Here is a 14,617-nt window from a genome sequence, read left to right on the forward strand (position 1 = left end):
AAAAGGAGCAGCTAACATCGTTTTAGCGATTGATCCATTAACACAGGTGTGGGTGTTGATGAGGACTGGGCTGGCGATCAATCAGTCATGATTAAGTAAGAATGACATCACTGGACACTTTAAAAGGAGGCTGGTTCTTGGTATCATTGTTTCTCTTCAGTTAACCATGGTTATCTCTAAAGAAACACGTGCAGCCATCATTGCACTGCACAAAAATGGCCTAACAGGGAAGAGTATCGCAGCTACAAAGATTGCACCTCAGTCAACAATCTATCGCATCATCAAGAACTTCAAGGAGAGAGCTTCCATTGTTGTCAAAAAGGCTCCAGGGCGCCCAAGAAAGACCAGCAAGCGCCAGGACCGTATCTTAAAACTATTTCAGCTGCGGGATCGGACTACCAGCAGTGCCGAGCTTGCTCAGGAATGGCAGCAGGCTGGTGTGAGTGCTTCTGCACGCACTGTGAGGCGGAGACTCTTTGAGTAAGGGCTGGTTTCATGGAGAGCAGCAAAGAAGCCACTTCTCTCCAGAAAAAACATCAGGGACCGACTGATATTCTGCAAAAGGTAAAGGGAGTGGACTGCTGAGGACTGGGGCAAAGTCATTTTCTCTGATGAATCCCCTTTTCGATTGTTTGGGACATCTGGAAAACAGCTTATTCAGAGAAGAAGAGGTGAGCGCTACCACCAGTCTTGTCTCATGCCAACAGTAAAGCATCCTGAAACCATTCATGTGTGGGGTTGCTTCTCAGCCAAGGGAATCGGCTCACTCACAGTCTTGCCTAAAAACACAGCCATGAATAAAGAATGGTGCCAGAATGTCCTCCAAGAGCAACTTCTCCCAACCGTCCAAGAGCAGTTTGGCACCCAACAATGCCTTTTCCAGCATGATGGAGCACCTTGCCATAAAGCAAAGGTGATAACTAAATGGCTCATGGAACAAAACATAGAGATTTTGGGTCCATGGCTTGGAAACTCCCCAGATCTTAATCCCATTGAGAACTTGTGGTCAATCATCAAGAGACGGGTGGACAAACAAAAAACAACAAATTCTGGCAAAATGCAAGCATTGATTATGCAAGAATAGACTGCTATCAGTCAGGATTTGGTACAAAAGTTGATTGAGAGCATGCCAGGGAGAATTACAGAGGTCTTGAAGAAGAAGGGGCAACACTGCAAATATTAACTTGCTGCATTAACTCATTCTAACTGTCAATATAACCTATTGGTACTCATAATATGATTGCAATTATATTTCTGTATGTGATATAAACATCAGACAAACACTAATAAAAACCAGAGGCCAGCAGATCATGTGAAAATATAATTTGGGTGTCATTCTCAAAACTTTTGGCCATGACTGTACACTACTGTTTGAGCATATGGCAGGGATCGGATGACAAGGACCGCTACTTGGTTTTTATAACGCACATTACATTTGAATAGATTGTGGGCTCCATTAGCCGAGCCCATGAGGTGCAAGATCGTAAAAAAACACCTGTTGACCTCATATTGGAAACTTCACTGCTTAAAGGGCTTTCCCACAAACAAAGTTGATTTTAATCAATAGATATTGGAATAATAATAATTTCCACAATTAGATGTGTTTAATTTTTTTTTTCCTTTGCTGAGATAATATTATAAATGTGCTCCAGATACAGTGGGGAAAATAAGTAAGAGATCTTGGATCTCTTCATACCTAACAGACCAGACATTCAGGGTCTCCCTCTCACACACCACCTCCTCATCTCGCCCCCTATCTGTCAGGGTCCTCCAAGGTTCAGTTCAAGGGCCCCTGTTCTTCTCCATCTATACCTTCAGTCTTGGACAGCTCATAGAGTCTCACGGCTTTCAGTATCACCTCTATGCTGATGACACACAGATCTACCTCTCTGGACCCGATATCAACTCCTTACTAACCAGAATCCCACAATGTCTGTCCGCTATTTCATCCTTCTTCTCTGCTAGATTTCTAAAACTTAATATGAATAAAACTGAATTCATCATCTTTCCCCAACCTCACTCAATCCCCCCATCTGACCGATCCATCAAAGTTAATGGCTGCCCACTCTCTCCAGTCCCACAAGCTCGCTGCCTCGGAATAACCCTGGACTCTGACCTAATGTCACGCCAGGTGTGAGTGCAACACAGAGAGTCACAGCAGGTGTGAGTGCAACACAGAGGGGAAAGGGAGCCCAGACACTAGGTAAAGGGGGAAGAGGTGACCTCCTAATCTGGACTAGCATCACCCTGTCTCCCCCTAACGTCCCTATACAGCCTTCGCAGCTGTCGCCCATCACCTGCCTCGCCCTACTATCCCTGGCGTAAGGTTATAGCTGGGGGTGGAAGGAGATGAGCACTAGTCAACCTCCGCTAGTACCCTAAAGACAAAAGGGGAAGACAACACAGGGGAATAACAACTTATCATTAGAAGAAACTCCAACAGGGTACGCAGTCTCAAGACTCCAGAGAGGACGAGATGCTGATTCTGCCAAGTTCCAAGTAGAAATGAGTATAACCGACGACGCCCACCTGGAGAGATCAGGTATATATACACCCAGGCCAGAGGGAGGTAGTCGCTAGGTCCTAAAGATAGATTCCTATCTAGGCAGCTGTCTGCATTGCCAAATGTGGAGATCTCCTGCAAACCACTGCAGGACAACTGTCTGTCACCTCTGACACACCCGTGACACCTCTCCTTCAAACCACATATCCAAACCTTTTTCACTTCCTGCCAAATCGAACTCAAACTCAAAAATATCTCCTGGATCCGCACATTCTTCAGCAACGACTCTGCAAAAACACGAGTGCATGCCCTCATCATCTCGCGCCTCGACTACTGCAACTTCCTGCTCTGTGGCCTCCCCACTAACACTCTTGCGTTCCTCCAATCTATCCTAAACTCTGCTGCCCGACTAATCCACCTGTCCCCCCGCTATTCCTGGGCTCTCACCTCTGTCAATCCCTTCAATGGCTCTCCATTGCCCAGAGACTCAAGTTCAAGACCCTAACCCTGGCATACAAAGCCATCCACAACATGTCTCCCTCATACATCTGTGACCTAGTCTCCTGGTACTTACCTGCACGCAACCTCCGATCATCACAAGATCTCCTTCTCTACTCCCCTCTTGTCTCCTCTTCCCACAATCACATACAAGATTTCTCCCGTGCATCCCCCCTACTCTGCAACTCTCTACCCCAACATATCAGACTCTCGCCTACCATGCAAACCTTCAAAAGGAACCCGAAGACCCACCTCTTCCGACAAGCCTACTACCTGCAGCAACCATCGCTCCACCATACCACTGCACGACCAGCTCTACCCTCACCTACTGTATCCTCACCCATCCCCTGTAGACTGTGAGCCCTACGGGCAGGGTCCTCTCTCCTCCTGTACCAGTCGCTGACTCGTTTTGTCGTTTTGACAAGATTATTGTAAGTATTTTTGCTATGTATACTCACTTTTTCACATGTAAAGCGCCATGGAATAAATGGCGCTATAATAATAGTAAATAATAATAATACACTGCCGATTTTGCAAGTTTTCCCACCTACTAAAAATGGAGAGGTCTGTAAAATGAAGGTAGACTTCAACTGTCAGAAACAGAGAAATAAAACCCCAAAAAATCACATTGTATGATTTTTAAATAATTAATTTGCATTTTATTGCATGAAATAAGTATTTGATCACCTACCAGTCAGCAAGAATTCTGGCTCTCACACACCTGTTAGTTTGCTTTAATAAGCCCTTCTACTTTGCACTCATTACCTGTATTAATTGCACCTCTTTGAACTCATTACCTGTATAAAAGACACCTGTCCACATACTCAATCACACTCCAACCTCTCCACCATGGCCAAGAACAAAGAGCTGTCTAAGGACACCAGGGACACAATTGTAGACCGGCACAAGGCTGGGATGGGCTACAGGACAATTGGCAAGAAGCTTGTTGAGAAGGCAACAACTGTTGGCACAATTATTAGAAAATGGAAGAAACACAAGATGACTGTCAATCTTCCTCGGTCTGGGGCTCCTTGTACAGTGGTGGCCAAAAGTATTGGCACCCCAGCAATTCTGTCAGATAATACTCAGTTTCTTCCTGAAAATGATTGCAATCACAAATTCTTTGGTATTATCTTCATTTAATTTGCTTGCAAGGAAAAAAACACAAAAGAGAATGAAGCAAAAATCAAATCATTGATCATTTCACACAAAACTCCAAAAATGGGCCGGACAAAAGTATTGGCACCCTCAGCCTAATACTTGGTTGCACAACCTTTAGCCAAAATAACTGCAAACAACCGTTTCCGGTAACCATCAATGAGTTTCTTACAATGCTCTGCTGGAATTGTAGACCATTCTTCTTTGGCAAACTGCTCCAGGTCCCTAATATTTGAAGGGTGCCTTCTCCAAACTGCCATTTTGAGATCTCTCCACAGGTGTTCTATGGGATTCAGGTCTGGACTCATTGCTGGCCACCTTAGAAGTCTCCAGTGCTTTCTCGCAAACCATTTTATAGTGCTTTTGGAAGTGTGTTTTGGGTCATTGTCCTGCTGGAAGACCCATGTCCTCTTAGGGAGACCCAGCTTTCTCACACTGGGCCCTACATTATGCTGCAAAATTTGTTGGTAGTCTTCAGACTTCATAATGCCATGCACACGGTCAAGCAGTCCAGTGCCAGAGGCAGCAAAGCAACCCCAAAACATCAGGGAACCTCCGCCATGTTTGACTGTAGGGACCGTGTTCTTTTCTTTGAATGCCTCTTTTTTTTTCCTGTACACTCTATGTTGATGCTTTTTCCCAAAAAGCTCTACTTTTGTCTCATCTGACCAGAGAACATTCTTCCAAAACGTTTTAGGCTTTTTCAGGTAAGTTTTGGCAAACTCCAGCCTGGCTTTTTTATGTCTCGGGGTAAGAAGTGGGGTCTTCCTAGGTATCCTACCATACAGTCCCTTTTCATTCAGACGCCGACGGATAGTACGGGTTGACACTGTTGTACCCTCGGACTGCAGGGCAGCTTGAACTTGTTTGGATGTTAGTCGAGGTTCTTTATCCACCATCTGCACAATCTTGCGTTGAAATCTCTCGTCAATTTTTCTTTTCCATCCACATCTAGGGAGGTTAGCCACAGTGCCATGGGCTTTAAACTTCTTGATGACACTGCGCACGGAAGAATCGAAACATTCAGGTCTTTGGAGATGGACTTGTAGCTTTGAGATTGCTCATGCTTCCTCACAATTTGGTTTCTCAAGTCCTCAGACAGTTCTTTGGTCTTCTTTCTTTTCTCCATGCTCAATGTGGTACACACAAGGACACAGGACAGAGGTTGAGTCAACTTTAATCCATGTTAACTGGCTGCAAGTGTGATTTAGTTATTGCCAACACCGGTTAGGTGCCACAGGTAAGTTACAGTTGCTGTTAATTACACGAATTAGAGAAGCATCACATGATTTTTCAAACAGCGCCAATACTTTTGTCCACCCCCTTTTTTAGGTTTGGTGTGGAATTGTATCCAATTTGGCTTTAGGACAATTCTTTTTGTGTTTTTTCATTGAAGACAAATTAAATGAAGATAATAATACCAAAGAATTTGTGATTGCAATCATTTTCAGGAAGAAACTGAGTATTAGCTGACAGAATTGCAGGGGTGCCAATACTTTTGGCCACCACTGTAAGATATCGCCTCATGGGGTAAAGATGATTCTGAGAAAGGTCAGGAATCAGCCCAGAACTACATGAGAGGACCTGGTTAATGACCTGAAGAGAGCTGGGACCACAGTCTCAAACTATACTGTTAGTAACACACTATGCCGTCATGAATTAAAATCCTGCAGGGCACGCACTTTCCCCCTGCTCACGCCAGCACATGTCCAGGCCTGTTTGAAGTTTGCCAATGACCATCTGGATGATCCAGAGGAAGCCTGAGAGAAGCTCATGTGGTCAGATGAAACCAAAATAGAACTTTTTGGTATCAACTCCACTCGCCATGTTTGGAGGAAGAAGAAGGATGAATACAACCCCAAGAACACCGTCCCAATCGTAAAGCATGGTGAATGAAACATCATACTTTGGGGGTGCTTTTCTGCAAAGGTGACAGGACGACTGCATCGTATTGAAGGGAGGATGGATGGGGTCATGTATTGCGGGATTTTGGCCAACCACCTCCTTCCCTCAGTAAGAGCATTAAAGATGGATCGGGGCTGGGTCTTCCAGCATGACAATGACCTGAAACACACAGCCCAGGCAACTAAGGAGTGGCTCCGTAAGAAGCATTTCAAGGTCCTGGAGTGGCCTAGCCAGTCTCCAGACCTGAACCCAATAGAAAATCTTTGTAGGGAGCTGAAACTCAATGTTGCCCAGCGACAGCCCCGAAACCTGAAAGATCTGGAGAAGATCTGTATAGAGGAGTTGGCCAAAAACCCTGCTGCCTTCTGTGCAAACTTGATCAAGAACTACAGGAAAAGTCTGACCTCTGTAATTGCAAACAAAGGTTTCTGAACCAAATATTAAGTTCTGTTTTTCTATTGTATCAAATACTTATTTCATGCAATAAAATGCAAATGAATTATGTAAAAATCATATAATGTGATTTTCTGGATTTTTTTTTAGATTCTGTCTCTCACAGTTGAAGTGTACCTAATATAAAAATTACAGACCTCTACATTCTTTGTAGGTGGGAAAACTTGCAAAATCGGCAATGTATCAAATACTTATTTTCCCCACTGTATGTACTGTGTAATGACTGTGTCTGACCATGCAGGAACAACGATACCGGACAAAGGCCCACACAGGGTTGAAACGTTGTGTGTTTTGGGATGGCGGAACAAACACCTCTTTTGAACACACTGGTATGGAAGCTGTATTTTACTTTTGTGTACTTTTGCGTGCAGGAACATGGTCTGACCATACCCCAGCTGGGCAGGAGATGAAGCAAAAGGGAGTATACAGACATACAGACATTACAGCATGGGGTCACAGCTGATTCTTTCTTTGAGGTAAAACATTTTTTAAAAAATGGTAAGGGAACTGCTTTACCTCTTAAAAATGCCAAACATGTGGCTGGTTACTGCAATTTAGGCACAGTGTGGCTCAGGAGAGGGCATTTGGATTTGGGAGTGCAGATTTCACTGGATTTCACTGGATTTTATTTGTGGTGGTGGGAGCTGTCGCTTTTCCAGAGTCTTTGTTCTACCAGTTACGTGGGAACTCCCTATATTTCCAGTAAGAGATGATGGACCTGAATGGGGGTTGGTTTTGTGTGGGATAAATTAGGGTTTTTATTGGTAACATTTTGGGTACATAATTTGATCGCTTCCAGAATAAGGCTGGATCACATTCTTGTGTTCTACGCTGAGCACTTAGGTTGGGGTTTCCGTGTAAATCCCACAAAAATGCAATTCAGACCCCAGACATGATGTCAATCTTTTTAGGCGTTCACAGAACTGTGGTAGTCTACACTTGTGTACTAAAAAGACGCCTAAAATGATGGGACCCAGCTGGAACAGGAGACTAGACAGAATTTTTGATCGCTTTTTATTGAATTGAATTTATTGAATTTTTTGTGTGTCAATATGATGAAAAAGCGATATTTTTGACATTTTTTTTTTACAATATTCACTGTATGGAATAAATAATATGTCAGTTTTATAGATCAGGTCGTTCCAGCAGCGGCAATACCATATATGTGTACTTCTTTTTGTTTAGCACAAATGCTGTGTTTTTAGTAGTGAAACAGTTTTCGTGACTTTTGTGCTCTTTTTTTTTTTTTTTACACAAAATTTTACTTGTTTTCACTTTTTCCCGGTGAGACATGTATATATTTTTAACTCTGATCATTCGTCTCATACACTGCAATACTCATGTACTGCAGTGCCGGAGACCTGTCAGTTAGTCACTGACACAGCCTGTTAGACCCAGCTTATAGCTGGATCTCACAGACCACCATACACTGGGGTCATCAGATGACCTCAGGGTACCAAGGCAGTGATCGACAATCACGATTACGATTGCGGAGGGTCGATCCTGCCATAGGAGGTCTTTTAACCCCCTTTTAACGACTTAGATACCACTGTCGCAATTGACAGCGGTATTTAAGGGGTTGGCCCCGATCTGTCCAGGGCCGATACCATAGGGTGTCAGCTGTCGTATAAAAATTCTGAACAGAAACTGGTGACAAAACGCGTCCCACGTTGTCCTATGGAAACGATGTGGAGTCTGGTTTGCCACATTTTTGTCCATGACTGAAAAAGACGAATACTGCTAGGAGTGTGGCAAGACAGTGTCAACAGTGACTCCACCGGCTTCATTCATGTGAATGGCTGTGTCAGGTTTCCCTTTGGTATACTGGTGGACATAGACAGAAGAGGACCCCTCAGCAAAACAATACATGGGCCCTTTGTAGTCCAATAGCTCATTAATAATGCACAATTCCACCCTCACCTACTGTATCCTCACCCATCCCTTGTAGATTGTGAGCCCTCGCGGGCAGGGTCCTCTCTCCTCTTGTACCAGTCGCTGACTTGTTTTTGCTCAAATTGTTGTAATTGTTTTTGCTATGTATACCCCTTTTTCACATGTAAAGCGCCATGGAATAAATGGCGCTATAATAATAAATAATAATAATAATTCCACCTGTATTGGAGGTATAAGTGGCCTCCTTACCTCTTAGGCCCCTGTGCTACTGCACAGGTTGCACCAATGATTTGTCCGCTCTTGGGAATACTCTTTTTTGAGGAGTCCAATAATGACCCTGACATAGTGCTCATTAGAGAGCACTGTATAAATGTGAAACTAGCCAAAAAATAAATAATTCATATCCACCCCCAAACCTACCCAAAAAGATTAGGAGTAGTGTTGAGCCACCCCCGTAGTGTTCGGGTTCGGTTCGGTTCGTCGAACACCGGGATGTTCGAGGAACTGTTCGTCGAACACCTTAGAACACCGTCGAACACCGTTAAAACCAATGGCAGGCAAACAAAAACACATAGGAACACATAGAAAACACCTTCAAAGGTGTCCAAAAGCTGACAAACTGCTCAGAAGACGCTTTCTTTAAAAAAGCCGGCCGGCAATTCAGCAGCGGCATACACCGGTACCCGACAATTTAGACATGAAGGAATAGAGCATCACACATAGATTAGATAGATAGAAACATGTCAGTCACACATATAAGAAGTACAGTGAAAGTGTTGCTTACTGTACTTGTCATTTAGTGTAAAGGATTTATTAAAAAATATAATAGTGTTTTCGTGCACCGTCTCTTTAAAAAAGCCGGCCGGCAATTCAGCATCTGTACCCGACAATTTAGAATAGAAGGAATAGAGAATCACACATAGATTAGATACATAGAAACATGTCAGCCACATATATACGAAGTACAGTGACAGTGTTGCTTACTGTACTAGTCATTTAGTGTAAAGGATTTATCAAAAAAAATAATAGTGTTTTCATGCACCGTCTCTTTAAAAAAGCCGGCCGGCAATTCAGCATCTGTACCCGACAATTTAGAATAGAAGGAATAGAGAATCACACATAGATTAGATACATAGAAACATGTCAGTCACATATATATGAAGTACAGGGACAGTGTTGCTTACTGTACTTGTCATTTAGTGTAAAGGATTTATTAAAAAATATAATAGTGTTTTCGTGCACCGTCTCTTTAAAAAAGCCGGCCGGCAATTCAGCAGCGGTACCCGACAATTTATAACAGACAGAATAGAGCTTCACACATAGATTAGATAGATAGAAACATGTCAGTCACATATATATGAAGTACAGTGACAGTGTTGGTTACTGTACTTGTCATTTAGTGTAAAGGATTTATTAAAACAAATAATAGTGTTTTCATGCACCGTCTCTTTAAAAAAGCCGGCCGGCAATTCAGCATCTGTACCCGACAATTTATAACAGACAGAATAGAGCTTCACACATAGATTAGATAGATAGAAACATGTCAGTCACATATATAATAAGTACAGTGACAGTGTTGGTTACTGTACTTGTCATTTAGTATTAAAATAAAGGATTTATTATTAAAAAAAATTGGCGTGGGGTTCCCCGTAATTTTAGTCTCTAGCGGAGGTTAAGCAGACAGCTGGGGCAGATGTTTGAAGCCTGGGAAGGGGGTAATACCCACGGAGCTTCCCAGGCTACTAATATCAGCCCCCAGCTGAATACCTAGCCTTTACTAGCTATTAAAATGGAGGACCCCCCCCCAAAAAATGACGTGGGGTCCCCCCTAATTTAATAGCTAGCAAAGGCTAGGCAGACAGCTGGGGGCTGATATTAATAGCCCAGGAAGGGAGCCATGAATATTGGCCCCCTCCCAGGCTAGAAACACCAGCCGTCAGCCGCCCCAGAAATGGCGCATCCATAGGATGCGCCAATTCTGGCACTTAGCCTCGCTCTTCCACGCTGCCCTGGTGCGGTGGCAGGGGGTAATAGGGTTGGGGTTGATGTCAGCTTATAATGCCAGCTGACATCAAGCCCAGGTTAGTAATGGAGAGGCGTCTATAAGACACCCCCATTACTAACCCCATAGTCAAAGTTAAAAGAAAACACAAACACCCAGAATAAAGTCCTTTAATTGAAATAAAGACACATTCCTTTATTGTTCTAAATTAAACTATACTTACCATCACGCCCATTCCAGCTGAAGCCAACGACCTCCTGCAATAAAAGAAAAATAATAAAGCAACCTCATCCTTACCTTTCCATGGTTCCCAGACAGCTTCAGCTCTGCTACATCGAGATGACAGGCTGGACCGCAGCAGAACGCTGCCATCCAGCCTGTCATCCCGCAGACACTGAGAAGCGCAGGCATGCTTGTGCTCCTCAGTGTCTGACTGTGACGGCATCCAGATGAGCCGACAATGAACTCGGCTCACCTCATGTACGTCACTGACAGCGTGGGAAAATTCTCCTGCACTCAGCGCTTCAGCGTGAGAATTTTCCCACGCTGTCAGTGACGTGCATGAGGTGAGCCGAGTTCATTGGACATGACCTCGGCTCATCTGGATGCCGTCACAGCCAGACACTGAGTAGCGCAAGCAAGCCTGCGCTTCTCAGTGTCTGCGGGATGACAGGCTGGATGGCAGCGTACTGCTGCGGTCCAGCCTGTCATCTCGATGTAGCAGAGCTGAAGCTGTCGTGGGAACCATGGAAAGGTAAGGATGAGGTTGCTTAATTATTTTACTTTTATTGCAGAAGACATTGGCTTCAGCTGGAATGGGCGTGACGGTAAGTATGGTTTAATTTAGAACAATAAAGAATTGTGTGTTTATTTCAATTAAAGGACTTTTTTCTGGGTGTTTGTGTTTTTTTTAAATACTTTACTAGAAATTCATGGTGGTCATGTCTAATATTGGCGTGACCCCATGAATTTCGGGCTTAGGGCCAGCTGATAATGCCAAGCTGGCCTTAACCCCTTTATTACCCAGTGAGCCACCGCACCAGGGCCCTGGATGAGTTGGGTATAGCGCCAGAAGATGGCGCTTCTATGAACGCGCCATTTTCCGGGGCGGCTGCGGACTGCAATTTGCAGCGGGTGGGCCCAGAAAGCTTGGGCCTCCCTGCGCTGCAGATTCCAGCCCCCAGCTGCCTAGTTGTACCTGGCTGGACACAAAAATAGGGCGAAGCTCCACGTATTTTTTTTTTAAATTCATGAAATTCATGGAATAATTAAGAAAAAAAAGGGCTTCCCTATATTGTTGTGTCCGGCTAGGTACAAATAGGCAGCTGGTGGTTGGGAGCAGCCCGTTCCTGCCTGCTGTACCTGACTGGACACAAATATAGGGCGAAGCCCCACATCAATTTTTTTTTCCATTATTTCATGAATTTCCTGAAATAATTTAAAAAAAATTGACGTGGGGCTTCGCACTATATTTGTGTCCAGTCAGGTACAGCAGGCAGGAACGGGCTGCCCCCAACCACCAGCTGCCTATTTGTACCTGGCCAGACACAACAATATAGGGAAGCCCTTTTTTAAAAAATTATTTCATGAAATAATTAAAAAAAAATTGACTTGGGGCTTCGCACTATATTTGTGTCCAGCCAGGTACAGCAGGCAGGGACGGGCTGCCCCCAACCACCAGCTGCCTATTTGTACCTGGTTGGACACAACAATATAGGGAAGCCCTTTTTTTCTTAATTATTCCATGAATTTCATGACATAATTTAAAAAAAAAATGCGTGGGGCTTCGCCCTATTTTTGTGCCCAGCCAGGTACAACTAGGCAGCTGGGAGCTGGAATCCGCAGCGCAGGGAGGCCCAAGCTTTCTGGGCCCCACCCGCTGCAAATTGCAGTCCGCAGCCGCCCCAGAAAATGGCACGTTCATAGAAGCGCCATCTTCTGGCGCTGTACCCAACTCATCCAGGGCCCTGGTGCGGTGGCTCACTGGGTAATAAAGGGGTTAAGGCCAGCTTGGCATTATCAGCTGGCCCTAAGCCCGAAATTCATGGGGTCACGCCAATATTAGACATGACCACCATGAATTTCTAGTAAAGTATTTAAAAAAACACAACACCCAGAATAAAGTCCTTTAATTGAAATAAACACACAATTCTTTATTGTTCTAAATTAAACCATACTTACCGTCACGCCCATTCCAGCTGAAGCCAATGTCTTCTGCAATAAAAGTAAAATAATTAAGCAACCTCATCCTTACCTTTCCATGGTTCCCACGACAGCTTCAGCTCTGCTACATCGAGATGACAGGCTGGACCGCAGCAGAACGCTGCCATCCAGCCTGTCATCCCGCGGACACTGAGAAGCGCAGGCATGCTTGCGCTCCTCAGTGTCTCGCTGTGACGGCATAAAGATGAGACAAGCTCATGTCCAATGAACTCAGCTCACCTCATGCACGTCACTGACAGCGTGGGAGAATTCTCCTGCACTCAGCACTTCAGCGTGAAAATTCTCCCACGCTGTCAGTGACGTACATGAGGTCAGCTGAGTTCATTGGACATGAATGAGCTCACCTCATGCACGTCACTGACAGCGTGGGAAAATTCTCACGCTGAAGCGCTGACTGCAGGAGAATTTTCCCACGCTGTCAGTGACGTGCATGAGGTGAGCTCATTCATGTCCAATGATCTCAGCTCACCTCATGCACGTCACTGACAGCGTGGGAAAATTCTCCTGCACTCAGCGCTACAGCGTGAGAATTCTCCCACGCTGTCAGTGACGTGCATGAGGTGAGCTCATTCATGTCCAATGAACTCAGCTGACCTCATGCACGTCACTGACAGCGTGGGAGAATTCTCACGCTGAAGTGCTGAGTGCAGGAGAATTCTCCCACGCTGTCAGTGACGTGCATGAGGTGCGCCGAGTTCATTGGACATGAACTCGTCTCATCTTTATGCCGTCACAGCCAGACACTGCAGAGCGCAAGCATGCCTGCGCTTCTCAGTGTCTGCGGGATGACAGGCTGGATGGCAGCGTTCTGCTGCGGTCCAGCCTGTTATCTCGATGTAGCAGAGCTGAAGCTGTCGTGGGAACCATGGAAAGGTAAGGATGAGGTTGCTTTATTATTTTTCTTTTATTGCAGGAGATCGTTGGCTTCAGCTGGAATGGGCGTGACGGTAAGTATGGTTTAATTTAGAACAATAAAGGAATGTGTCTTTATTTCAATTAAAGGACTTTATTCTGGGTGTTTGTGTTTTCTTTTAACTTTGACTATGGGGTTAGTAATGGGGGTGTCTTATAGACGCCTCTCCATTACTAACCTGGGCTTGATGTCAGCTGGCATTATAAGCTGACATCAACCCCAACCCTATTACCCCCTGCCACCGCATCAGGGCAGCGTGGAAGAGCGAGGCTAAGTGCCAGAATTGGCGCATCCTATGGATGCGCCATTTCTGGGGCGGCTGACGGCTGGTGTTTCTAGCCTGGGAGGGGGCCAATATTCATGGCTCCCTTCCTGAGCTATTAATATCAGCCCCCAGCTGTCTGCCTAGCCTTTGCTAGCTATTAAATTAGGGGGGACCCCACGTCATTTTTTTGGGGGGGGTCCTCCATTTTAATAGCTAGTAAAGGCTAGGTATTCAGCTGGGGGCTGATATTAGTAGCCTGGGAAGCTCCGTGGGTATTACCCCCTTCCCAGGCTTCAAACATCTGCCCCAGCTGTCTGCTTAACCTCCGCTAGAGACTAAAATTAGGGGGAACCCCATGCCAATTTTTTTTAATAATAAATCCTTTATTTTAATACTAAATGACAAGTACAGTAACCAACACTGTCACTGTACTTATTATATATGTGACTGACATGTTTCTATCTATCTAATCTATGTGTGAAGCTCTATTCTGTCTGTTATAAATTGTCGGGTACAGATGCTGAATTGCCGGCCGGCTTTTTTAAAGAGACAGTGCATGAAAACACTATTATTTTTTTTAATAAATCCTTTGCAGTAAATGACAAGTACAGTAAGCAACACTGTCACAGTACTTCATATATATGTGACTGACATGTTTCTATCTACCTAATCTATGTGTGATTCTCTATTCTTTCTGTTATAAATTGTCGGGTACAGATGCTGAATTGCCGGCCGGCTTTTTTAAAGAGACGGTGCATGAAAACACTTATATTTTTTAATAAATCCTTTACACTAAATGACAAG

The 14,617-nt window shown here is 44.5% G+C and overlaps 1 protein-coding gene across 1 annotated transcript in view; it reads right to left on the reverse strand.

The window, feature by feature from the left end:
• Positions 1–14,617, reverse strand: part of LOC141273577 (hexokinase HKDC1-like) — a 90,461-nt gene that overhangs the window by 74,897 nt on the left and 947 nt on the right. The gene's annotated exons all lie outside the window — the stretch shown is intronic.

Source organism: Phyllobates terribilis, unplaced genomic scaffold (assembly GCF_046119375.1).
Source record: "Phyllobates terribilis strain yellow unplaced genomic scaffold, ASM4611937v1 Scaffold_5__5_contigs__length_657084704, whole genome shotgun sequence".
NCBI classification, from domain to species: domain Eukaryota; kingdom Metazoa; phylum Chordata; class Amphibia; order Anura; family Dendrobatidae; genus Phyllobates; species Phyllobates terribilis.